Consider the following 25,350-nt stretch of genomic DNA (forward strand, 5'->3'; position numbering starts at 1 on the left):
CCTCAGCATGGCCTGACAAGAGGGGCCGTGTCCCAGCCCAGGATCCAAACTGGCAACACCCTGGGCCACCGAAGTGGAGGGCACGAACCCAATCACTTGGCCACGGGGCCGGCCCCAAGATGACCTTGATTATTTTATTAACACTTTAAAAGATGGATGAAAAGCAAATGACTTTCTGAAGTAACTGCATGTGTTGAGTTTGATCCCAGCTTTGCCTCAACTAGCTGTGTGACCTTGGGACACGTCGCCCTCTCCTCATCATAGCGGTTCGTGCCGGCAGTATGGGCTGCGGAATGGACAGAGCCAAGGTAGAAGTCTGCTGCTTCCGTCAACTAGATCCAGTGCTTTGAGCAGGTTTTTGTTTCTTTGTCGTGTGAGCATGTGTGTGTTTTAAATTTTCTAACCCTCTTAATGTCCTTAAGTGTAAAATGGGGGTGATGACAGTGCCTACTTACGGGATTGTAAGGGCCACGTGAGTGTGTTATAGTAACAATAGCAAACATTCATTGCATGTTTACTGTGCACTTGGCTGTATTTTACTTGTGCTGCTCCTTTTAATCCTTAAAACAAGCTGGTACTATCATCTCTCCCATTCTACAGATGAAAAAACTAAAGGGGAGTGTCGGGGAGGGAAGCAGCTTTCCCAAGGCCACAAGACAGCTGCGGAGCTGTGGCCTTGGGTCTAGGACTGAAGCCCCTGCAAAGGGCCTGGCCTGGAGAAATGCTCAAGGCAGCTTCCTCCTCTGTGGAAGGAAGGGGTTGGCCTGATGAGCATGGAAAGGTCTAGATCTTTGTAATCCTCAATCCTCTTCCCCCCTTACACACACACACACACACACACACACACAATGGGTGCTCTCTGCATGCCAGTCCTGTGATGAACACAAAAGATCGTGAAGAACTAGCCTACCTAGTTCCAAAGTGCTTTAAAATATATAACCAACCGGTCTTTATTTATTTATTTTTATTTTATTTTTTTGGGGGGGGGAGATTAGCCCTGAGCTAACATCCGGCACCAATCTTCCTCTTTTTGCTGAGGAAGACTGGCCCTGAGCTAACTATCTATGCCCATCTTCCTCTACTTTGTATGTGGGATGCCTGCCACAGCATGGCTTGCCAAGTAGTGTGTAGGTCACACCTGGCATCTGAACCGGTGACCCCCGGGTCACCGAAGTGGAATGTGCACTCTTAACCACTGCACCACCAGGCCAGCCCCTCAACTGGTCTTTAAAATACATGTTTTATTGTGTTTTGTTGTACAACACATATTGACTATTGAGAATACAAGTAAGAAGAAGAAAATAAAAACTACTCATAATCTCACTACCCAGATAAAAAAAACACTGTTGAGCATTTTGTTGTAGAACTTTTCAGATTCTCTTCTCAGGCACGCATATATTTGAAACAAAAATGGGCACTTAGGGTGCATCGTGTTTTGTAACCCTTTTTTCCCCAGATTAATATATAGCCAATATCTTTTCCTATCAATCTTTTCTCCCATCTCTTATTTTTAATGGTTACTTAGACATCCATTATACGGATCTTCTGTAATTTATTTAACCAGGCCCTCACTGTCGGATACTTAAGTTAATCCTAAGAAGTTACAATGTTGTTGAGAAGACAGTCAAGCCTGTAAAAAATAGTTACATGAAAATACAATTGGCACTTGCCCTGTGCAGAGTGACAGAGACTCAACGGAAGTTCTGGAGGGAAGACGTGGTCATTGAATGAGCCAGTGGGGAGCAGGGGTCTTTCATGGGTGGGGAGGGTGGGAGCCAGGCCTTGAGGGAGGGGCAGGATTTAACCAGTTAAGAGAGTGTTTTCAAAGATGTGGAACTGGAGGTAGAAAAGGTGAGGAGCTGGGGGTGGGGGTTTAGGGTTAGCTGTTGAGTTCAGGGGAGGGCTCCTGTGGGGGACATCTCTGGAGAGGGCTGCAGAAAGAGGATGAGACCAGACTCTAGGGAAGGCCTTAAGTGCAAGTCCAGCAAGAGTGAATTTTATCTTTTTGGGTAATGTGGAGCCACGGAAGGTTTTCGAGCGTGGTTATGACATAGTGGGTCTGGTTTTAGACTGTCACTCTGCAAGCAGCTGGGGAGGGGGAGACCTGCAGGAGCTGCTCTCAGAGACAAGGAGACCTGTTAGAGGATGGGAGCAAGTCAAGAGAGGTGATGAGGTCTTGATCCGGGCAGGGGGTGAAGGGCATGGGGTGGTTGTGTGTGGTTGCAGAAGGGCCAAGGGAGGAGCTCCTGAATGTGCCAGGCTCCCAGCTCACGAAGAGGGGCTCCCGCTTCCTGCTACCTGGGGTCCAGGGGAGAGTTAACAGCGGCATGTGGGCGAGCTAATTGGCTCTCCATTGAGGCTGACTCATGCGGGCATCTGAGCCAGTTATTACTAATGCTGGAGAAAGAGAGAGGAAAAACAAAACAAAACAAAAGTGGAGCAGTGGGTATTCTCTCTGACTGAAAAGTTCCAGGGCTGGCCTCCCATTTCAAACAGGCGGCACTGGAAAGAAAGGGCCCCCTGCATGTGGGTGGGCAGAGGGTGCAGCTGGCAGAAGTGACATTTCCATGACGCCTGCCTGAAACTCATCCACATCTGCCCCGTGGGGTGCAGCTGGGGAGGTCTGGGTCTTTCCCAAAACAGCCCAGGATTTCCGGTGCCACCCATGGCACACTCAGGGCAAGAGAGCCGGTCTGGAAATGCTGGCACCAGGAAGGAGAGAACAGTGCAGGCCAGGATGCAAGGTGTGGTTCAGTTTATTTAAACACTGGCCCCAGGTTTTTTTATTTTTCAATTTTTTTTATTGTGGTCTAAATAGTTTATAACACTGTGAAATTTCAGTTGTGCATTAATATTTGTCAAACATCATATAAATGTTCCCCTGCACCCCTTGTGCCCACCCTCTCTCCTCCCCTTCCCCCTGGTAACCACTAACTTGTTCTCTTTGTGCGTGTTTGTTTATATTCCACATATGAGTGAAATCATACAGTGTTTGTCTTTCTCTGTCTGGCTTATTTTGCTTAACATGATGCCCTCAAGGTCCATCCATGTGGTTGTGAATGAGACGATTATGTCTTTTTTATGGCTGAGTAGTATTCCATTGTATATATATATACCACATCTTCTTTATCCAATCATCAGTCAGTGGGCACTTGGGTTGCTTCCAAGTCTTGGCTATTGTGAATAATGCTGCAATGAACATAGGGGTGCGTAAGTCTCTTTGTATTGTTGATTTCAAGTTCTCTGAATAAATACTCAGTAGTGGGATAGCTGGGTCATGTGGTAATTCTATTTTTAGTTTTTTGAGAAATCTCCATACTGTTTTCCATAGTGGCTGCACCAGTTTGCATTCCCACCAGCAGTGGATGAGGGCTCCCTTTTCTCCACAACCTCACCAACATTTATTATTCTTTGTCTTGGTGATTATAGCCATTCTAATGGGCGTAAGGTGGTATCTAAGTGTAGTTTTGATTTGCATCTCCCTGATAATTAGCGATGTTGAACATCTCTTCACGTGCCTATTGGCCATCTGTATATCTTCTTTGGGAAAATGTCTGTTCATATCCTCTGCCCACTTTTTGATGGGGTTTTTTGTTTTTTTGTAGTTCAGTTGTCTGAGCTCTCTATATATTATGGAGATTAACCCCATATCGGATGTATGATTTGCAAATATTTTCTCCTAGTTGGTGGGTTTTTTTCCATTTTGATCTCGGTTTCCTTTGCCTTCCAGAAGCTCTTTAGTCTGATAAACTCCCATTTGTTTATTTTTTCTTTTGTTTACCTTATCTGAGTGGACATCGTATTTGTAAAGATCCTTTTAAGGCTGATGTCAAAGAGTGTACTGCCTATATCTTCTTCCAGAAGTTTTATGGTTTCCAGTCCTACCTTCAAGTCTTTGATCCATTTTGAGTCTATTTTGTGTGTGGAGAAAGATAATGATCTACTTTCATTCTTTTGCATGGGGCTGTCCAGTTTTCCCAGCACCATTTATTGAAGAAGCTTTCCTTTCTCCCTTGTATGTTCTTGGCTCCTTTGTCAAAGATTAGCTGTCCGTATACGTGTGGTTTTATTTATGGGCTTTCAATCCTATTCCATTGATCTGTGTGTCTGTTTTTGTATGAGTACCATGCTGTTTTGATTACTATAGTTTTGTAATATATTTTGAAGTCAGAGATTGCGATGCTACCAGCTTTGTTCTTGTTTCTCAGGATTGCTTTGGCTATTCGGGGTCTTTTGTTGCTCCATATGAATTTTAAGATTCTTTTTCTCTTTCTGTGAAGAATGTCATTGGGATTCTGATTGGGATTGCATTGAATCTGTAGATTGCTTTAGGTACTATGACCATTTTAACTATGTTTATTCTTCCAATCCAGGCACACGGAGTATCTTTCCATTTCTTTATGTCATTATCGGTTTCTTTCAGTAATCTCTTATACTTTTTCTTGTATAGGTCTTTCATCTCCTTGGTTAAATTTATTCCTAGATATTTTATTCTTTTTGTTGCGATTGTAAACGGGGTTGTATTCTTGAGTTCTTGTTCTGTTAGTTTGTTCTTAGAGTATAGAAATGCCGCTGATTTTTTTTATGTTGACTTTGTATCCTACAACATTGCTGTAGTTGATTATTTCTAATAGTTTTCCAATGGATTCTTTAGGGTTTTCTGTATATAAGATCATGTCGTCTGCAAACAGCAAGAGTTTCACTTCTGCATTGCCTATTTGGATTCCTTTTATTTCTTTTTCCTGCCTGATTGCTCTGGCCAAAACCTCTAGTACTATGTTAGATAAGAGTGACGAGAATGGACATCTTTGTCTTGTTCCTGGTCTCAGTGGGATGGTTTTCAGTTTTTCCCCACTGAGTATGATGTTGGCTGTGGGTTTGTCATATATGGCCTTTATTATGTTGAGGTATTTTCCTTCTATACCCATTTTATTGAGAGTTTTTATCATGAATGGATGTTGGATCTTGTCAAACGCTTTCTCTGCATCTATGGAGATGATCATGTCCAAGTCTTGATCCTTTATTGTTTCCTTGGCTCTTTAGATTCTTCATATGCCACAGTCAACTTCTTTGCTGGAAGAGAGAAGCCCTGGGGGCTGCCTTCACAGCACAGGGAAGCGGGGCCATTTGGCTAAAGGAAATGGGGGTACTTTTCAGAGGAGGCAGCACAGGGTTAGGTGCTACTGTCCCTCCATCCTGTCCTGCTTCCCCCTTGGCATGGGCTTCCAGTGCCTTTTCCCAAAGGAGCATGGAGCAGACACTGCCCAGGGCTTACAAGGCCTGGTTCTCAGCCTGATTCACTGAGAAACTTGGCCAGGACAATTCCCCAGTAGGATCTGAAGTCTCCTGAGTGTTCCTCACTTCCCTGAAGGTGGATGGCTGGATTTGATGTTGCTTCTGGCATTTTCCAGCTCGTTATATCTAGATAGGCATTTTCCTTCTAGGCCTTGAGTTTGGCCATCACGCCTCTAGGTCCTTTCTGGTCATCAGAGTGCAGGCCTTTTCCCCAGACATGGAGAACCTCACCCAGGCAAGGCCCTGCTGGTCTAATCTGGATTGTAAGGAATGGAGTCTGTCCTCAGGGGTAGGCATCTTTGTGCTCTCTGTCTTTCTCTTTGGGAAAGAGAGAGCTGGTGGAAGGTTCACATGAGCCCTTACATCACATGGCTGCCAAATAAGCTGCATCAATAGGGCACTGTGCTGGGTGTTGGGGAGGTGAGGCTGTCGTCTGCTACACTTTGGGAAGGTCACACATTGATGCAGCCCCCACACCTCAGCTGCATAGGCCATGAGCACCTCCTCCTCATCTTCACATTGAGGGCCAACCCTAGGGTTAACTTTGTGTTTTGGGTCCAAGCCACAAATCCCACACATTAGCAATGGGAGGCCAGCCTGAGATAAGGGTCAGGCCAACCAAGTGGTGGTTCAGGTTGAGGGGTTCCCTCATCCTTGAATGCCTGGAATGCCTCCCTCTGTGGTCTTGGACCTGGAGGTGGAACCTGAGGAGGGACTTGGGTGAAATGGAGCAGAGAAGGGCTGAGGTTTGGACCCTGATGGATGAGGACGAATAGAAGAAACTGAGGTTGCCTTGCTGGGGAAAGAGAAGACCCACGTGGAGTGGTGTGAGAGCCAACATCACATAAGGGAAAGGCAAAGAGGGACAGAGGTCCGTGGGCTCCTGTATGGTGCCAGAGGTCAGGCTCAGAGCCATGTGTGGAGGCCACAGGGAGGAGACGCTCTCTAACAGGGGGTGTTCATGTGCCTCTTGAGGAAGGGCCTGTCCTGTCATGAGGAGAACTCTCTCCTTTCATTTGAAATCTCTCCTTTGCAAAATTTGATGGTTCTGAAGGGGTAACTTCACTATTGGTTCAGCCAACGTATATTTATTGAGTATCTGCTATGTGCCAGACACTGTGCTAAGTCCTGGGGATACAGAGACAAGTGAAATAGCTCTGGTTACTGCCCACCTGATGCTACAGTGGGGAAGAGGGTCAGGACACAGCCATCAAACAGTGAAATAAATGGGTATTTATTTAGTGCTTTGAAGGAAAAGAGCAGGGTCCTGGATGGGAGAATAACATGAGGGACTCTGCATGGAGTCAGGAAGGCTTCGGAATGGGGTGCTGGTGGTGAAACTGAGACCCAAAGGATGATGGGAGTTACCCAGGCAAAAGGTCACAGAGACAAGGTGCACAAATGAGGGGTGGAGCCAGACAGGCTCGGTGCTTTCAGGTACCTGAAGAAGGCAGTGAGGGGTGGCGGGGAGCCAAGGCAGGGTGGGTGATCTCAGCAAGGGAGGTAGGGCCAGGGAGCAGGATTTGTTCTGAGTGCAGCGGGCAGCAGGTGGCAAGCAGACCCCACTCAGGATGGAGTTCCTTCTCCAAAGTTCCAGGGCTTAGCACTTGCTTTCTGAGAAACTGGGAACCAGGACAGTTGATGTAGAGCAAATGGTATCAGGGGGCATCTTCTTTCCTCCCCCTGAGTCAGCTTCCTCAGTCTCAGGTGAGCATCAGGGTAGTCCCCAGCCCTGCTGGGAAGCCTCGCTCAGGCCTGAGCAGCAGGCAGCAGCTCTGGTGTACTGAGCTGAATGATGTCCCTGCCACCCCAACACATGGCCATCCAGAACCTGTGAATGCCACCTTATTTGGTAAGAGGGTCTTTGTAGATGTGATCAAATTAAGACGAGGCCACACTGGAGTAGGGTGGGCCCTAATGCAATGACTGGCGCCTTCTCAGAAAAGGGAAATTTGAGTACAGACACACACACAGAGGGGGAAGCCATGTGAAGGTGGACATGGAGATTGAAATTATGCTGCCACAAGCCAGGGAATGCTGATGATTTGCCAGCAACCACCAGAAGTTAGGAGAGAGACCTGGAACAGCGGGTCATTCCCTCGAACTTTCAGTAAGTGCATGGCCCTGCCAACACCTTGATTTTGGACTTCTAGCCTCCAGAATGGTGAGAGAATACATTTCTCTTGTTTTAAGGTAAGCAGTTTGTTGTACTTGTTCTGGCAACCCCAGGAAACGAATACAATGGGCCTAGGAAGGGGAAGCCAGTGTATTGAAGCCATCCTATGTACTGGGCCACCACCAGTCATCATCTCCTTTAGAAGATAACTCAGTGAAGTTCCAACCATGATCTCCATTTTACAGACGAGCTGGGTGGTCAGAGAGTTGAGCGACATATCCAAAGGCCTGCGGGGACACAATGACAAAGCCAAGATTTGAGCACAGGTCTCACTGGGCCCCTGCTCTCTCTCCCCTCCCTTTCAAAGAAAAGCCCAGCCTTTTAGATTGTTTACAGTCCTTTACGGAAGTGCAATCAGGGTGGGCAAGTGATAATGAGGAATAAGGCTCTGCAGATGTGCACTCAGCTACTTACTGGTGAAATCCCGTGCCAGGCCTTTGTTTTAAAATTCTCTAAAAGAAAAAAACCACAAATTGTGGGGTTAGGGTAAGAAGAAACAGAAACAGCAGAATGTTGGTAATTGTTAAAGCTGAATGTTGGGCCATGGGACTTCATTGTATTATTCTCTTTACTTTTGTGTATGTTTGAAAATTTCTGTAGTAAAAAATCAAAAAGTAAAGCCATAGAGATCCAAGATGAAAAAAATCATAAAGAAAAAAATAATGAGAGGTCTAGAACCAGAGAGTCCAGGGTTTGAATCTCAATTTTATTCTTTACTAACTGCATGACCTTGGACAAGTTGCTTAACCACAGTGAGTCTTGGTTTCCTCTGCCCACTGGGGGTCTCACTACATTAAACCTCATGGGGTGGCAGAGGAATTAAATGATAGAATCAAAGTGCTTAACCCGGGGCTGGGCACACAGGGGATGTTCCAGAAAAAATTCACGTTATTACATTTTCTGCACATGCACCTTACACCAGCCCCAGAGTCAAGACTTGCCTCCTTGTCAGTGAAATGGGGATAATGAGGACAAAGCTTAGAAATGGAGGGACTTGGGGCTGGTCCCATGGCCAAGCAGTTAAGTTCATGCGCTCTGCTTCAGTGGCCCAGGGTTTTGCCGGTCCGGATCCTGGGCGTGGACATGGCACCACTCACCAGGCCGTGTTGAGGTGGTGTCCCATGTGCCACAACTAGAATGACCCACAACTAAAAAAATATACAACTATATACTTGGGGGATTTGAGGAGAAGAACCAGGAGAAAAAAAAAAAAGGAAGATTGGCAATAGTTGTTAGCTCAGGTGCTAATCTTTAAAAAAAAAAAAAAGGAAAGGGCTTGCTCAAGATCCCCTCACTGAGCGTGACAGAGACAGGCCTGACCCAGGTGTCTCTTGCTGGGATCTTTACTCCCAGAGCCACTCAGAGACCTGCTTTCTTAGGGGTATTTAGGGCCCTTCCCACAAGGAGGCCAGCTTTCTGTCCCCTGGTTCAGAATGAGCTGTGGAGGGGAGGGAATGAAGCCACCACTGGCTGACCCTGGCAAGTTCTGGCCACTCTGTGTTTGCTCAGCTGCAGGGTGCAGGTGGCAGGAGGGGATGCTGTGGGCCTGGCTGATGTTTTCAAAGGTGACAGGCCTGTGGTAATTGATGGCCACTGGGGGCCATTGCTCCACGCATGTTGTTGGTTTAAGGATGACAAAGATCTGACACATTTGCCACGGCAGAAACCAGAGGAAAACAAAGGAAGTCCAAACTGGAAAGGGCCTGGCCTCCTTCAACCCTGGGATGTCTTGGCTCTGATGGTTCCCAAACAGCTATGTCTGTGGGTCTTTCTCAGCCTGCCACCACCTGGCCAGGATCCTGGCATCCTGGAGTGCCGAGGTCAGCCAGGGTAGAGGAAGTGCCCACAGCACCTTGCCAGTCCAGGTGTGGGACAGGGAAGGAGACAGAAGGAGCAGCCCAGCAGAGGCTCACGGACAGAGGAGCAGAGGCTGTGCCCCGGGGCTGTTCCTGGGCCCCCCATTCCCAAGTTTGCATGCCTGAGGAGCAGTGTGGAGGTGAGGAACCTCCAGACTGTGTTACGTGCAGAAGGCGGGTGAAGGGAGGTGAGGGGCCCTGAGAGGTGAGGGGGCGGAGAGGGTGGTAATAGGAAAGGTGGTGCTTGGCGTCAGAGGCCTGGGTGTCAATTCAGGGCTCTGGCAGGAAACAGAATGCTTCCAATGAAGAGACAACGCACTGTGCGGGCAGTGTCAGGGAACACACAACAGATGACGATGCTCTCAGCCACTAGCAACAGTGGGATGTCATGACTGTCCCTAAGGCTGCAGGGACGAGGGGATGGGGGACAGTGCTAGCAGAACCCTGTGAGAGCTGGGCACACAGAGCGGAGGGTGCCTGTAGCCATGCTGGGGAAGCGGCCTGAGCAGGAAGGGAGTGGGGAAGAAACACCCACCCTCCCTCTCTTCTCCCTTCCAGACTCCTGCCAGCTGGTGAAGGAGCAGCCAATGCAGTCAATGGGGGCCCCTCCCAGGCCAGAGAGGGCAGGGGAGGGTGAGGAAAGGATGGGCAGGCCGTGGCAAACAGAATATAGCCAGCACCCCTCTCTTCTTTCCCCATGGTGGACAGTCATCCTTACCTCTCCAACTAGGAAGAAGGATTATTGACAAGGAGCGTAAAGTTGCCTGCACAGGCCCTGGCATGTGATAGCCTGACAGACAGTAGCTTCAAATTCCCTTTCTCTCTCAACAGCCCCCCTCCCCCCCATTTCTCAAATCTCTGAGCAGCTGTCATAAGGACGAAGGAGTGAATGTGTTCTGGGAGGGCCAAGAGGAAGCCTGAGGACAAATTGTGTAGCTGTCAGAATTCTGTGGATCCTGGAATAGGCCTGCTCTGGAGGCACCGAGCTCTGTCGCAGGAGGGTTGAGCTCCCCCCACGCGCCCCTCTTGTGCGTGAGGGCCTACTGCATGTGTCTCCATGCTCCCTCTCCTCTAATCCTCACCAATCTCTCAGGGCAATTGATTGTTCCTTCTTGGTTTTGTGGGCGAGCATGCTAGCCTCAGAGAGGTAAGGCCACTTGCCCAAGGTTGCCCTGGAGCCAAGCTGTATCAGTCGCTAGGTTTTGCTGCTGTAACTACCCTCAAGGGCACAAGACAACAAAGGTTTAATTCTCGCTCATGTTATGTATCCATCTGGGGTCAGCTGGGGGCTCTGCTTCTCATCAACCTCCCTCTGGAACCCAGGCTGTCCAAATAGCCGCCATCTGATGCATTACTGGTCCCCTGGCAGAGGGGAAGAGAGATCTTTGGTGGGTCTCATACTGGAGATTAAGTGGCCTGGAAGTTGCACATCTCACTTTTGCTCACAACTTGTTGGCTCAAACTGATCACGTGACCACATGCAAGCTCAGGGGCCAGGATGGGCAATCTTAGTATGTGTCCAGAAGGTGGAGAGCTGGACACATTTGATGAACAGCGGTATTGGCTGCTATGTGAAACTTGGGCTAAGCTCAGGCCTAGGAAACTCCAGGTCCAGAGCTCTTTCTACTGCTCCATGGGTGACCTGTTCTCGTAGAGGCTGGCGGAGTATTACAGTAGAGCATGGGAGAAGTCTGGAGAAGCATCTGTCTTAGATCCCTTGAAGGTCTCGTTCTGAGGCCACCTAGGCAGGATGCCAGGGAAGCCAATGGTTCTTGAGCAAGATGGCTCTTGGGCAGCTGGAGTAGATTCAGAAGCTGAGGCAGAGAGCACTGAGGGCAGGAGAGAGGAGTTGGTGCCTCACTGGCCTTTAGGACCCCTCGGTTTCTGTCCTTCACTCTCCTTGATCTGCTTCTCCCATATGGAAAACCCTTCACTGTTTTTGTAGGCGGGATCCCTTTCTGAGGCTGTGTCTCCAGCTGTGAGTGCTCTTGCACAGGCTGGGAAATGTGTCCTGAAGGGCCAGATGAGGTCATTTACTCAGGCTGCTGGAAAACTGGCAGTGCAGCCCCTTCTCCTTCCATGAGCCCTGACTGCATCCCGATGGAATGACTGCACCCATCGTTCCCACGCCGTGGCAAAATTCCGGGAAACAGAGGAGTGTGATTCTACATAGGGAACTCACTCGAGGGAGGAAGCAAGTCAGCCTTTCCCAAAGTCCTGCTCTGTGCCTGGCCCTGAGGGGCACAGCACTTCTGGTTGCTTCCACATGCCTTATCTCCTGTTACCCACACCTGCTCAACCACCCCTTCCACACACTTTCAATCTTCTTGAGGAAGTTGTCTTCATTCCTCCACGGACTCTACTTCCTTCTTCAAGTCATCAATGGCTCCATCTTATGTGACCTTGCAGAAACATTTGACACTGGTCATTTCCTTGCGTTTTCTTCCCCTTGGGCTTCTGTGCTGCCACACTCTCCCCCTGCCTCTCTGAATACTCCCTCTCAGCCTCCTTCATGGAATCTTCTTCCTCTTTCTCCATCTGGCCCCTCTGTGTCTGTGGTTTCCAGGGTTCCATGCACAGTTCACTTCTCTCTCCTTGGGTCATATTATCCCTAACTTTGGCTTCTACTGTAGGTGGTCCTTTGATGAATTTTAAATCTAGACCTTTCGTGAATTCTAAATACATTCATCCATTTGTCTGGTTGACACATCCACTCAGATACTCCATAAGCTCCTACAACTTAACATGGGCCTTTTCCCCAAATTTGCTTTTTCTCTAGTAATTCCTGTTTTAGTGAATGGGACACCCATCCACTAGCTGTTAAAGTAAAAATCCTGGGAGTCATCTTAGCTTCCTTCCTCTGCCTCACCCACACAGTGGGTCCTGCAGTCTCAATTCTCCATCGCCATGGCCACCATTTCCAAGCTGGAGAATTACAACAGGCTCTTTGGTGCCTGTTCCCTCCAATCCATCTTCCTGCTGCCACAGGGATTTCTAAAAATCTGGCCATATAAATTCCTTAATTTTTAAAACCTTCAGGGCTCCCTTTACCCTAGTTTAAAATCCAAACTCTCAAGCAGGGAACACAGCATCTCTGTGACCCAGCCCCAGCCTCTCTACCCCGACCTCAGCACCCCGTGCTTACCTCTATACCTTTGTACACACTCTCTCTTTTTCTTGAAATGCCTTTCTTTGTCTCCTCTGTGTCTGTATGGCTAATTTCTGCTCATCTTTAATGACTCTGCTGAGGTATAATTTCCGACTAGTCCCTAAAAGGTGCCCCTTCTCTGTGCTTCTATAGAATCCTGCCTGTAAACATGATGTGGTAAGGCAGAGGTGAGTGCTGCTTACTTAAACCTCTCACCTGGATGTTCTTGGGGGAGAGGGTCAGGCCCAGAGCCCAGCACAAGGCTTGGCATGCATCTGGCAGTCAATCAATTCTTATGAATAAATAGCCGAGCTGCCATTTTCCTGAAGTCCCTTGTCTGTGGTCTCACATCGCAGAGGGACCTTGGAAATCACATAATGCAATCATTCATCCTATAGACAAGAACTGTGAGATTCAGGGAGGTGGAAGCCCTCATGGGCCCACACAGTCACCAACAGAGTGCAGACTGGGACCTGCAAGGGTGAACTCCCACGGGCCGGTGGTTTTCAGTTGTGCCATGTCATATTGAGTTTGTTTCTTTTATTGATTTTATATAGAAGCATTGAAAGGTTATTTGAAATCATTCACAAAATATAGACAAACAAAAAGAAAAAGATGAAATTCAGCAATTGTGCCACCTACCCAGAGATAACCATTGCTGATTCCTGGGCGTATCACTTTCCCATCTTTCCCCTGGGCAGATAAATGTGCGTCTATTTTTTTAAACAATATTATGATTATACTATAAATATATTTCATCCTTGCTCTTTTAAATTTGTTTTTGAATACCTATTCATATTTGTCAAAGCCTGCATAGTTGTAAGGTTTTTAAGTATACCATAATATATTTCATGTATATACAGTATACATTATACTCATGTATAAGCATGTATGAGTGTTGAACCTAAAGGTTCGCTCCAATTTTTTTTTTATTTCTATTTTAAATAGTACTATGAAGAACATCGTTATAGGGAAATTTTGGCCAATTCTTAATTATTTCTTAGGATAAATTTTGAGTTGAAGATTTGCACTGTTTCACATCTTGCCAAATTGCCCCCCAAAAAGCCTGAGTAATCAGATTTTATATTTACCAGTTTATCACGTAGTCAAGGTGAGAGTGAACTGGTTCCACTGAACCAGGGGTGGAAGGACCCGGACTCAGTGGCAATTTTCCCTCAAGCCACATGTCTCCCCCTGGAGGTCCCAACTTGTCGGCCCCTGGATCATCTTCTTTTGAATTCATGATGTTTAAAAATATTTGGATTAGGAACCAATTTTATATGTCAGTAATTTTCACATGAAAATCTGAACTTCTGGTGCCTGTTTCTGAAGGACAACTGGCTCTCCCTCTAGACAGGGCTTGGGCTCTTGCAGTTTGCTGCGGTCCTCGCCTCTCCCTATTGCCACCCAGGCTGCTTCCTTTGTTCACTTTCCAGGCCCCTGTAGGCATCAGGATTTGCAACCCCTATCTCGGTTCCTTTTCCCCATTTAAAATTGGCCCACCAGCAAAGAACTCCGTGCTCTTCATTCTGATTAACTGCAAAATTAATTTTTTAAAAAACAAATCCTATTTGTACTAATAATCTTCAGGTTAATCATTTAGGAAGCTGCTTCAGAGAAACCCCGAATGTCTTTAACCAATATAAAATACTGTGAATCACTTTGGACTCCACAGTGCATTATGTATTTAAAAACAGAAAATTAGACACAGGAGAATTCATCTTAACTTCATTATATATGAAATATTAATTCTCTTCTGGCTTTCATATTATTTACATATTTAATAACATGTTAGCTACAGTCTTTGACTGGGAGCAATTAGAGGCCAGGGGCTGTCTCCTGTCTTAATCTTAAAGATGCCAAAATGTTTTGATGTTGTGGAGAGAAGGGATTGCTGAGGAGAGTCGGATGCTGTTGTTTCCACTCCCTTTTTCATGTGTCATAATTTGTTAACCATATTTTCCTCTTACACAAGATATTGATGACTTTGGCTGCCCCAGTGAGAATTCTGTTCCTCCATTGCCTTCTTTTTCCCTACTCCGGTGGGGAAGAGGAGATTAAATGGCCATTTTGTTTTTCCAAATAAAGGAAGCAAATACTGATCCAAACCAAGATCTCCTTTTGTCTTTATTAGGTCTTCTTAGAACCTCAATTTTCTCATAAGTAAAGTGAGGGTCAAGGAACAGACGCTGTTGGATTGTCGTGAGGGGGAAGGAGGCTCGTGTGGATGACCACGCAGACCCATGGCTCACGTGGGGCAGTGATGGGAGTTTGGTGCCCCTTCTTCCTTGCCACAGTAAGAAGCAGAGCCTCGGGACTCAATGCCATCTTGGTGTATGCCCCAGCATGCAGACCCTGCCATCACATGGCTGACAGCCCACATGAGTGCTATCAGAAAGCTGAGATGATGAACCTGTACTTGGAGGCCATGCCTGCAGAGTCACAGCGGCGCAAATCAGCTGAGAGAATGGCCACTCTGGCCCTGGGAGGTCAGTGGGACAAGGTCAGCCTTGACTGGGGACTGGAAGGGTAGGAGGGTTTGGAGAGAGGCACCAGAGAGCAGGGGTGTGTACAATGTGTGTAAAAGCAGAGTTGGCAGCAAGCTTGGCAGAGAGGGTAATGGTGAACAAGTCAGCCTGTGACACAGGAGTGAGGGGGTGGGGGGGGCAGGTGGGAGCAGGTGGTTGAAAGCTTGTGTGATAGATTATTTTTAATACCATAGGGTGTCAAAGTTATAAGGACCTTGGGAAAAGTCTAGAGTGGAGGTCATCACCTGGTGGCCCTGGGCCAGATGATGCACACTGCAGATACCTCCTTTGGTCCATAGAATGTTAATCATTATTATGACTTTTGTTAATTTTCAAAATCTTTTAGACACAGCCTGCATTTTCCGGTTTCCCCTAGTCCTCTCCACTGCACACATTTACGTTACTTATCTGGTCCCTGTGCTCAACCAAGTCCCTCTTTTGGTTTTAAGAAAGGGAACTGGGGTCCCAGGAATGGAAGTTGTGTGCTCAGGCTGCACGCTGGGTTAGAGGTGCGGCACGATCTGTCCCAGGCTGCTGTTGCCTGGACAGGGCTTTTGGAGGAGCTTAAACAGGGCCCTGTGGATAACAGGGAGCCCCTGCATGCCCCAGAGCAGGGCGGTGAGGTTTGGGGAGCCTGGGCATTGTACAGCAGGAAGCCATGGATCATGCAGCTGACATTGTGGCTTAAGCACAAGCTGGTTTCTAGTTACTGGAGCCTTGCATCTCCCCATTGAGTGCAGGACTGCCAGGCTGTGGCTGCCTCGCAGCAGCTGACATTGACCTCCCACCCCCACCTAGAGCCCTAAGCCTCTCTCCTCCATTCCATCCCTAGTGGGACACCGAGACACTTGCATGTTTCTAATCAGAACCCCACCTCCTGACAAAGAATTCCTGGGGAGACTTTTAGAAGAGGGTGTCCCAGCTATTCCAGAATAAGACTCAACAGCCTGAGTGGTTCAAGGGGATTGGGTGTGCATGGTGCTCTCACCTTATACCCTAAATGAGTCCATTGGGATTAAAGTCACACTTTAGTGAACACAAGAGGAATTAAGCATGATTTGTTGCTTGTTGTAAAGTGCTTCCAGACATCACCAATCCATCAGAGCCCTTCTCCAGAAGCAGGAACCCAGTGAGTCTATGAGATGCTGATGAAAAGAGCCAGGCTCCCTACTATCTGGCCCGGGCTCCCATCTCAGGGCACAGCAGGGCCGAGACAGAGGCCCAGGCTGATGGGAGCTGTCAGACCTACTGGAGATAAGAGTGACACCCCAAACCATGCTCCTTCTCCCCTGGAAATTCTGGAAACTTTATGTACATCCTCTCCCCTTCTAGCACTTGGGCTAGGGTTTTGGGGGATGAGGGCTGCGAGGGAGCCCCCATGTTACAGATGGAAAAATTGAGTCAGAGGCTCAATGCAGCCTCACATCTGTGGCAGTTGGAGCACAGTTCTAGTTCTGCCCCTGTCATGTGCTGTGTGACCTGGATTCAGTTAACACCCCTTTCTGGGCCAGAGTTTCTGCATTTGTGAAATAAGAGAGTTAGGATGAAGGATGTCTTGTCTAAAATTCTAACCAATCCAATGTTTTAGAGGACATATAGTTTTTTAAAAGATTTTAAAAAGCTGCCTTATTGAGATATAAATCACATACTACACAATTTATCCAATGAAGAACAGACAATGGTTTTGGTATATTCCTAAATATGTGCGAGCATCACCATGGTCAATTTTAGAACATTTTCATCATTGCAAAAAGAAACCCATACCCTTTAGCTATCACCCCCTGCTCTCCCATCCTTCACCCCCAGCCCTAACGAACCACCAGTCTACTTTCTGTCTCTATAGATTTGCCTATTTTGGACTTTCATTTGAATGGAATCATATAGTATGTGGTCTTTTGTGTCTGGTTTCTTTCACTTAGCATAACATTTTCACGGGTCAACCATGTTGCAGCATGGATCAGTACTTCATTCCTTTTTATGGCTGGGTAGTACTCCAGTGTGTAAGTAGACCACATTTCGTTTAGCCATTCATCTGTTGATGGACATTTGAGTTGTTTCCATCTTTGGACTATTGTGAATAATGCTGTTATTAATATTTGTGTACATGTTTCTGTGTGGATATGTGTTTTCATTTCTCTTGGATAAATACCTAGGAGTGGAACTTCTGGATGTAATGGTAACTCTATGTTTAAGCTTTTGAGGTACTGCCAGACTGTTTTCCAAAGTGGCTGTACCATTTTATACTTCCACTGTCAGTGTATGAGGGCTCTAATTACTCCACATCCTTGACAACGCTTGTCGTTATCTGACTTTGATTTTAGCCATCCCAGTGGGTGTGAAGTGGTATCTCATTGTGGTTTTGATTTGCATTTCCGTGATGACTAATGATATTGAGCATCTTTTCATGTGCCAATAGGCCACTAGACCATTTGTATATCTTCTTTGGAGAAGTGTCTTTTCAGATCCTTTGCCCATTTTTTAATTGATCTATTTGGTTTTTTTTTCCTGCTTTTTTCTCCCCAAATCCCCCCAGTACATAGTTTATATTTTAGTTGTGGGTCCTTCTAGTTGTGGCCTGTAGGATGCCGCCTCAGCGTGGCCTAATGAGCGGTGCCATGTCCACACCAAGGATCTGAACCAGCAAAACCCTGTGCCACTGAAGCGGAGTGTGCAAACTTAACCACTCGGCCACAGGGCTGGCCACGTAGGTTTTTTTTTTTTTTAATTGAGTTCTAAGACTTCTGTGTATGTTCTGGATACAAACCCTTATCAGATATATGATTTGCAAATCTTTCCTCCCACTGTGTGGTTTGTCTTTTCACTTTCTTGATGGTATCCTTTGAAACAGAAAAGTTTTAATTTTGATGAAGTCCAATTTTTCTATATTTCTTTTGTTGCTGTGCTTTTGGTGTCATATTTAAGAATCCTTCGCCAAACTCAAGGTTATGAATATTTACCCCTATGTTTTCTTCTAAGAGTTTTCTAGCTTTTGCTCTTACATTTAGGTCTTTGCTCCATTTTGAGTTAATTTTTGTATATGGTGTGAGGTCATGGTCCAACTTCATTCTTTTGCATATAGTTAACCACTTGTCCCAACATAATTTGTTGAAAAGACTATTATTTTCCCCATCGAAAGGTCTTGGCACCCTTGTTGAAAGACCATGGACATATGAATTTATTTCTGGACTCTCCATTCTATTGATCTATATGTCTATCCTTATGCCAGTACCACACTGTCTTGATTACTGTTGCTTTGCAGTAAGCTTTGAAATTGAGAAGTGTGAGTCCTCCAGATTTGCTTTTCTTTTTCATGATTGTTTTAGCTATTCTGGGTCTCATGTAATTCTATATGAATGCTAGAATCAGCTTGTTAATTTCTACAAAGACGTCAGCTGGGATTCTGATTGGGATTCCACTGAACCTGTAGATCAGTTTGGAGAATATTGTCATTGTAACAGAATTAAGAACATGGAATTTTTTCCTATCTATCTTTAACTTTTTTCAAAAGTATTTTGTAGTTTTCAGAGTATAACTTCTGTACTTTTGTTAAATTTATTCCTAAGTATTTTATTCTTTCTGATGCTATTGTGAGTGGAGTTTTCTTAGTTTCATTTTTGGATTGTTCCCTGGTAGTATAGAAAGAATTGATTTTTGTTTATTGATCTTGTGTCCTGCAACCTCACTGAACTTGTTTATTAGTTCTAATAGTTTTGTAGTGGATTCATTAGGATTTTGTACGTATAAGTTCATGTCATCTACAAATAGAGATAGTTTTACTTTTTCCTTTCCAATGTAGATGCCTTGTATTTCCTTTTCCTTTCCTAACTCCCCTGGCCAGAACCTCCAGTACAATATTTAATAGGAATGGTGAGTGTGGAAGTCTTTATCTTGTTTCTGATCTTAGGGGAAGGCATCCAGTCTTTCACTAAGTATTATGCTAGCTGTGGATTTTTCATGAATGCCCTTTATCAGGTTGAGAAAGTTTCCTTTTATTTCTCCTATGTTGACTATTTTTATTGTGAAAGACTGCTGGATTTTCTCAAATGCTTTTTCTGCATCTATTGAGATAATCTTATGATTTTCATTTTTATTCTATTGATATGATAGTTAATCAATTTTCAAATATTAAACCAACTTTGCACCCCTGGGATTAATCCCAATTGGTCATGATGTGTAATTCTCTTTCTATGTTGCAGAATATACGTTTTTATATGTTGCTGGATTCAGTTTACTAGTATTCTGTTGAGGATTATTGTGTCTATATTCATAAGAGATATTGGTCTCTAACTTTCTTTTCTTGTCATGTCTCTGTCTGGCTTTGGGACCAGGGTAATACTGGTTTCATAAAGTGAGTTGAGAAGTCTTCCCACCTCTTCCATTGTTTGGGAGAGTTCGTGAAGAACTGGTATGAGTTCTTCTTTGAATGTTTGGTCAAATACGGCAGAGAAGCTCTCAGGGCCTGAGATCGTCTTTGTGATGTCATTTTAAGATTGCCGATTCAACCTCTTCGTTTGTTACAGGTCTATTCAGATTGTCTACAGAGGGGATATAGTTCTGTGTGCGGGTCCTTGGCAGCTAAGGCCATCTTAGGGACCGGAGGCTCTGTAGGTTATTGTGGTCACTGGCGAGTCCCTAGTGCCACAGCAGGGGACTTCTGGTTGGATAAACACATGGCTTAGGCTGAGGGCAGCCTGTGATGTGGGCGGGTCAGTCCACTGGAGGCTAGAGAAGACTGCCGAGGGTCTGCACCCTGAGCACAGCAAGCAGGGTGGGAGCAGGAGTCCTGGGCCAGCAGTGTGCAGGCTGTGCTTTTAGGGAGCTTGAGGGAGAGGGATGGGCGTGTATACCAATTCCACGCATGAGGATTGCTGTGTACTCACCCTGCCGGTGACTTCCAGGCCCTTCTTCCATCCACCCTCCCTCCCAAATGGTGGCTGTGTCCCTAGGGCTCTGGGTCTTGTTTAGCTCTAGGAGGGAAAGAAACCTCTCTGTCTCATTACCAGATATCCCCAGTGCCTGTAAGCATGGATGTGTATGGCAGGGTTGGGGTGGCCCAGGGGTTCTCAGGATTATGTGTTGAATGGAAGAGTGGTCAGAGCTGCCTCTTGGTTCTAGTCTCCTGGCAACCAGCAGGCAGACCTGCTCTGAAGCCAGAGAACCAAAGGGGCCACACTGTTTTATCGGAAAGTCCACGTTTCTAAGTCAACGTGCATCATTGTCTTAACCATCAGCTACGAAGGCACAGTACTTACTCACTCTGTGCTACATGCAAGGCATTGTGAGGATAATGAAACATACGGTGCCAGGTCACTGTCTTTGAGACACTAACAAAGTAGTCAAAGAAAAAAACAGTGGCTTCAGTTGAACACGTCTTCACATGTCCTCTCTGTGTCAGCCCTGTAATGATTACCGTTGTTGTTCTTATAGGGGTTGCAGTAAGAGTGCCCAGGGTGCTGATGCCAATTGGTGCAGCGTCTGCATAAGAAAGCCCCTGAGCACTCTGGGCTTCTCGTGTTCTCTGCTTTTCTTGGTGGGTGGTCGCATCTTTGAAACATGCCCAGATTCGTTCGACCTTATATATCTGCAGTTGTCTGCCTTGGCCAAGTTGTAACTCTCTCCCTGCCCCCATCTCTCACCAAGACCCCTGGGACACTGTCTTAGCAGCCTTCACCAGCTTCTGGTCTCAGCCCTGTGACCCAGGTAGATGGGACACACGCACATACACAGTTGTAATTCTCCCACCAGTAAAGAACCTCCAGCTCACGTCCTTTATCACCCACTGTGGCTTAGGGCGTTGGAGAATTTGGGAGCATCTTCATGAGACTATGTAGGAGGCCATTTTGGAAAAAATGCCAGAAGATTTGGTCTAGTTTAACTGAGTTCACATGGGAGCTGGGGGTTACCCCAGGCACGGCTGGATAAATGGGCTCCACAGAGGAGCCATGAGAGACGGTTATTCTTTGTTCAGGAACTGGAATCCAATGCCTGGTAGGTGCATGGGTGCTGAGCAGATGGTTAGGAAGTGACATGGTTAACATCTCAGGCCTGGGAGGGGAGGATGTTAAAGATGGCTCCTGCCTGCAGGGGGGAACGCAGCGAGCCCAGATTCCACAGCTTGTCCTCTTGCAATTCTGGCCACTGCTCCTGCAGAGGGGGCACCAGAAGTCCTGCTCTCACACTCTCCTGGTATTTTCAGCCTTGACAGTGGTGTCAATGCCACAGGGCTGGCAGTCATCCTGGGCAAGCCAGAGATAGCTGTAAGGCTTTGAAAGGTCAGCTAGTTAGTCAATAATATTAGTTGGTGCTAACTCTGTGCCAAGCATCCCTCTAGGCCCAAGTTTCTCAACTTGGGGCTATTTTGTCCTCCAGCAGACATTTGGCAATGTCTGGAGACATTTTTGATTGTCACAACTGAGGGACGGGGCTGCTATTGGCATCTGGTGGGTAGAGGCCAGAGATGCTGCTAAACATCCCACAGTGCACACGACAGTCCTCACAACGAAGAATTATCTGGCCTCAAACATCAATAACGCTGAGGTTGAGAAACCCTGCTCTAGACACTGGGCTCACAGTGGTGCTCAATCTGGACCAATCCCTACCCTCAAGGAGGCTCGATCCTAGCTGGGTGGACAGACAGTCAACGAAGCAGGTCCCTGTCCTCCAAGTTGTGTCCCTAAGATAGTTCATTTGTTAGTTCATTCATTCAGTTCATTCATTCACTCATTCAACCTGCATATGTTGAGATTTTACTGGGGGCCAGGCCCTGAGGAAAGAGAAACGCCATCTGTATGGTGCCTGCCCTCAAGCACTCCATATCCAGTAGGGAACTGGCACACACACACAAGCAGACAGACACAAACATACACATATGTGCACAAACACACATGCATACATGAATGCACATACACACAAGCACAGAATAACACATCCACAGACAACACACACAAACACATGCTTATGTAAACAAATACACACACATAGAAACACGGACACACACCGTCCCAGTATCAAGCCATAAGGGCTGAGCTAGAGGGATGATATGAGATTGTAGGAGAGGAGGAGTTTATAGCTCAGCCTTGAGGGGAGTCAAGGAAGCCTTCCTGGGGGAGATGAGCTGAGTTTCAAGGGCATGGAGACTTAGAAGGGGGAAAGGCTAGTCCTCTAAGAAGGAACTCTCTGTAGAAACCAACAGAGATTGTTCGCTTCCCCATGGGCTCCATGGAGCCCCGCGCTTGCCTGTGGAAGCCTGCCTCCAGCCCTCAGTGGCTCCCCAATCTAGTCTCTCCTTCCTCCTGCAACCATGGTGTCTCCTCTCCTCTGCAGCTTGTCCCCTCCCCTATCACAACTTCAACCCCTCTGTGAAATTTCATTTCTCACCTTCGCTGCCTCTAGCCCCTCTATCACCGCCAGGAGAGGCCATCAATTCTCTGACCCAGCCTCAGCCCTCAGCTGGGAGTCAGATGGTAGTCAATTATTTTCCTAGCAATCAGAGGTGTTTGGTGGAGAGGTAGAAAGGGCTGGAAAGAGCAGTGTGGCCCCCAGGGGCTTTAAATTTGACCTGGTGCCCTTTTGTACCTTCTGGCCGCCTTGAGTATCTTGTCTGTCTCTCATATGTAAACAGCATTAAAAATAATAAAAGGACAGGCCCTGGAAGACCTTGTTATAGAGTCTACTGGGGAAAGAATCAAAAGATTTCACAGCTGGCTGTACTGAGAAGGGTCTAGTGGAAGATGCCAGGGGTCTTTGATCAGCAAAAATGGATCCTTGTCATGGCTGTTTCATTACCTTGCTGGGTGACCTCAGGTAAATTACTTCACTTTTCTGGGCCACACGTGCCTCATCTGTGAAATGTGGAGAAAGCTCCATCCCAGGATATCTCATCCTACAATAATAACATCTGATGACATCATTGGCCTTTTATTGAAAGGAGCAAAGCAGGAAATTTGAAAAGAAATATGTCTGGACTTCTCCCTATCCCCTACCATCCACAACACTAGAGGTATTAGTGGCCATGACTGATAGCTGATGAGACTGGCTGAGACCAGTAGGACATATCAGCATTCTCCAAATGATCTAGATGCGTTTATGGCCCTGTACTCTTACCTTATACCATTCCCATTGCCCCCCCCCCCCCACCCTTCCTACCAGTGGACATTCCATAAAGGTCCAGCTCAGTGGCCTCCTTGACTCCTCTGTCTGGTGTCTCTTCTGGTCCCCAGTGAACTCTGCTTGCCCCTCTGTTCTATCTTCAATGTTGTCTACCTTTGCATCCCTGGCCTGTAACAAAGATTCAGTAGCACAGAGTGTGTCTTCCACAGGGCAGCAACTAGCATCTCACCATCAAGTGAGTTTGACCTGAGTAAGTTGTTGCTGTCAATAAAGTATTGCAGCTAATGACTTTTGGGGTGGATCTGGCTGTTTCTGTGGCCATGACACAGACACCATAGGAGAGGGCTGAACCTTGGAACATCGATGCTCATGCACATCTGGGAGGAAGAAAGGATGAAACCTGTGCACTGACAAGGGAAGGTTGGGGAGATGGTCGCAGACACCTTCAGTTGGGTTCATTTAATTGCCAAGAATAGAGGCTTGCTCAAGCACCTCTTGGAAAAGGTTTATTGAATGATACAAGGCTTTCATGGAGTGCCCGAAACAGGACTTTCACCCCAGGGGAGTCTCAGGGGAGATCAGACTAAAGCGTAATTGTATTTAATAAGGAGCTGAGGGGAGTCCGCTCTTTCAGGGAAGGTATTTCTGCTTCTCCCCACACATTGGCTCTGCCTTCCTCTCTTGTTCTTCGTACTCCCTCTCACCCCACACTCTCACCTCTTACTCTTATTAAGTCTTAGATGCTAAAGTGATGCAATCAAAACATATATTTCTCCTTGAATTTTTGCTTATGGTCATGAAATATCTAAGATGTGTGGAAATTAATAAAAGGAACCTTAACTAAATTGGAGTTGGAAGGCCTGTAGGGGGAGCTCTCAGGCCCTATCATACATCATCAGTTACACCAATCAGGAAGAGGCTGAAAGTTAGCACTTGGACAGGAAGCAAAACTACTTTACTACTGAAAGAAGATTTCTCTTTCCCCCTGGCAACAGCCCAGCCAATGAGAAGCCGTTGCTGCCTTGAACTGTTACTTCCCCCCAATGAACTTTTCTTTAGAACAGCCCCTCCCTACTCTCCCTTTTCTCTATAAAAGCAGCTCCCCTTCTTTGTTTGCCGATTTTGCCAATGGTTTGCCATAACATGCACACTCTGAATTGCAATTCTTTTGCCTATTCCCAAATAAACTCACTTTGAGATAAAATAACAGGCAAATTTGCTTTTTAAGTTGACAGATGTGACTTCTAGATGTGGATGCATGACTTTACTTATCTCCTTCAGAGCTAGGCACGTATTCAAGCTCAACCCAGACTGGGGAGTGAAGAGGCTGCTACGGGGCTGTGTGCAAGAGCAATGGACTGGAGTCTAAATACCTGATTCTACACTGATTTACCAGGATGAGTACTGGGCATCACCTCTGCAGGCTCTATTTGCCCTGCCATAGGATGGAGATGACCATTGTGTCCTGCTGTCCGCACTGGTAGGCGTGGCATTTGAATTGTTCCATCTAGCCTCAAAAATAATCCAATCCGACAATCTGTTCATTCTCAGCTCATTGCTCCTCTTGCCTCTGGGAGCCTCAGTTCCCTATCTATTAAATGGAGAGGTCTCTTTCCGCTCACTGGCTCTGTGGGCTTATGGGAATTTGGGCTGGGCGTGGATCTCAGGTGCTCTTCTTCCATCAACTGCAATGCCTCAGCCCCTCATTTGTGCTATCTTGACCTGACCCCCAAACCTCTGGCTTATTATCCAGACATGCCATTCTAGTGCCAAACAGCTGGATGTTTAGGAACATCTTCGTGAGAGCTTGCCAAAACTGGGGCATGATCACCCCATCCTCAAACCAGAGATTTATGCTCACTGACCAAGCTCCATAATATTGCCACCCTATGAATAGTTCACTGGCAGCCAGGGTCGGCCTAACATTTTTAGACGCACATTTGGGAGTAATTTTGGAAACATTTTGCTTCTTTCTCTTTTCTTTGCAAGTGGTGAAACTAAAAGAGGAGAAACCCAGGAACCATCCCTGCCACACGGCTGTGAAGGTAGAGCAGGACACCATTGTTCCTGGCCTTCTCCTGTCAGAACTTACAGGCTGCGGTTTGCAAATTCCTGGAGAGAACATAGCAACCTGGGCAATGATGTGGGAGAGAACATTCCCAGCACCGACGTGAGTCTCCCCACACCAGAGAACCAGAGAGCAGGCAACTGAAGCTCATGCTGCTCTGAACAGTTGTA

General features: G+C 46.6%; 1 long non-coding RNA gene across 1 annotated transcript; it reads left to right on the forward strand.

Moving 5' to 3' along the window:
- Positions 1-19: 19 nt before the first annotated feature.
- Positions 20-25,350, forward strand: LOC139046210 (uncharacterized). Its single transcript, XR_011505964.1, has 3 exons — positions 20-308; positions 24,394-24,592; positions 25,102-25,350. It is a non-coding gene; the product is annotated as an uncharacterized lncRNA (long non-coding RNA).

Source organism: Equus asinus, chromosome 2 (assembly GCF_041296235.1).
Source record: "Equus asinus isolate D_3611 breed Donkey chromosome 2, EquAss-T2T_v2, whole genome shotgun sequence".
NCBI lineage: Eukaryota > Metazoa > Chordata > Mammalia > Perissodactyla > Equidae > Equus > Equus asinus.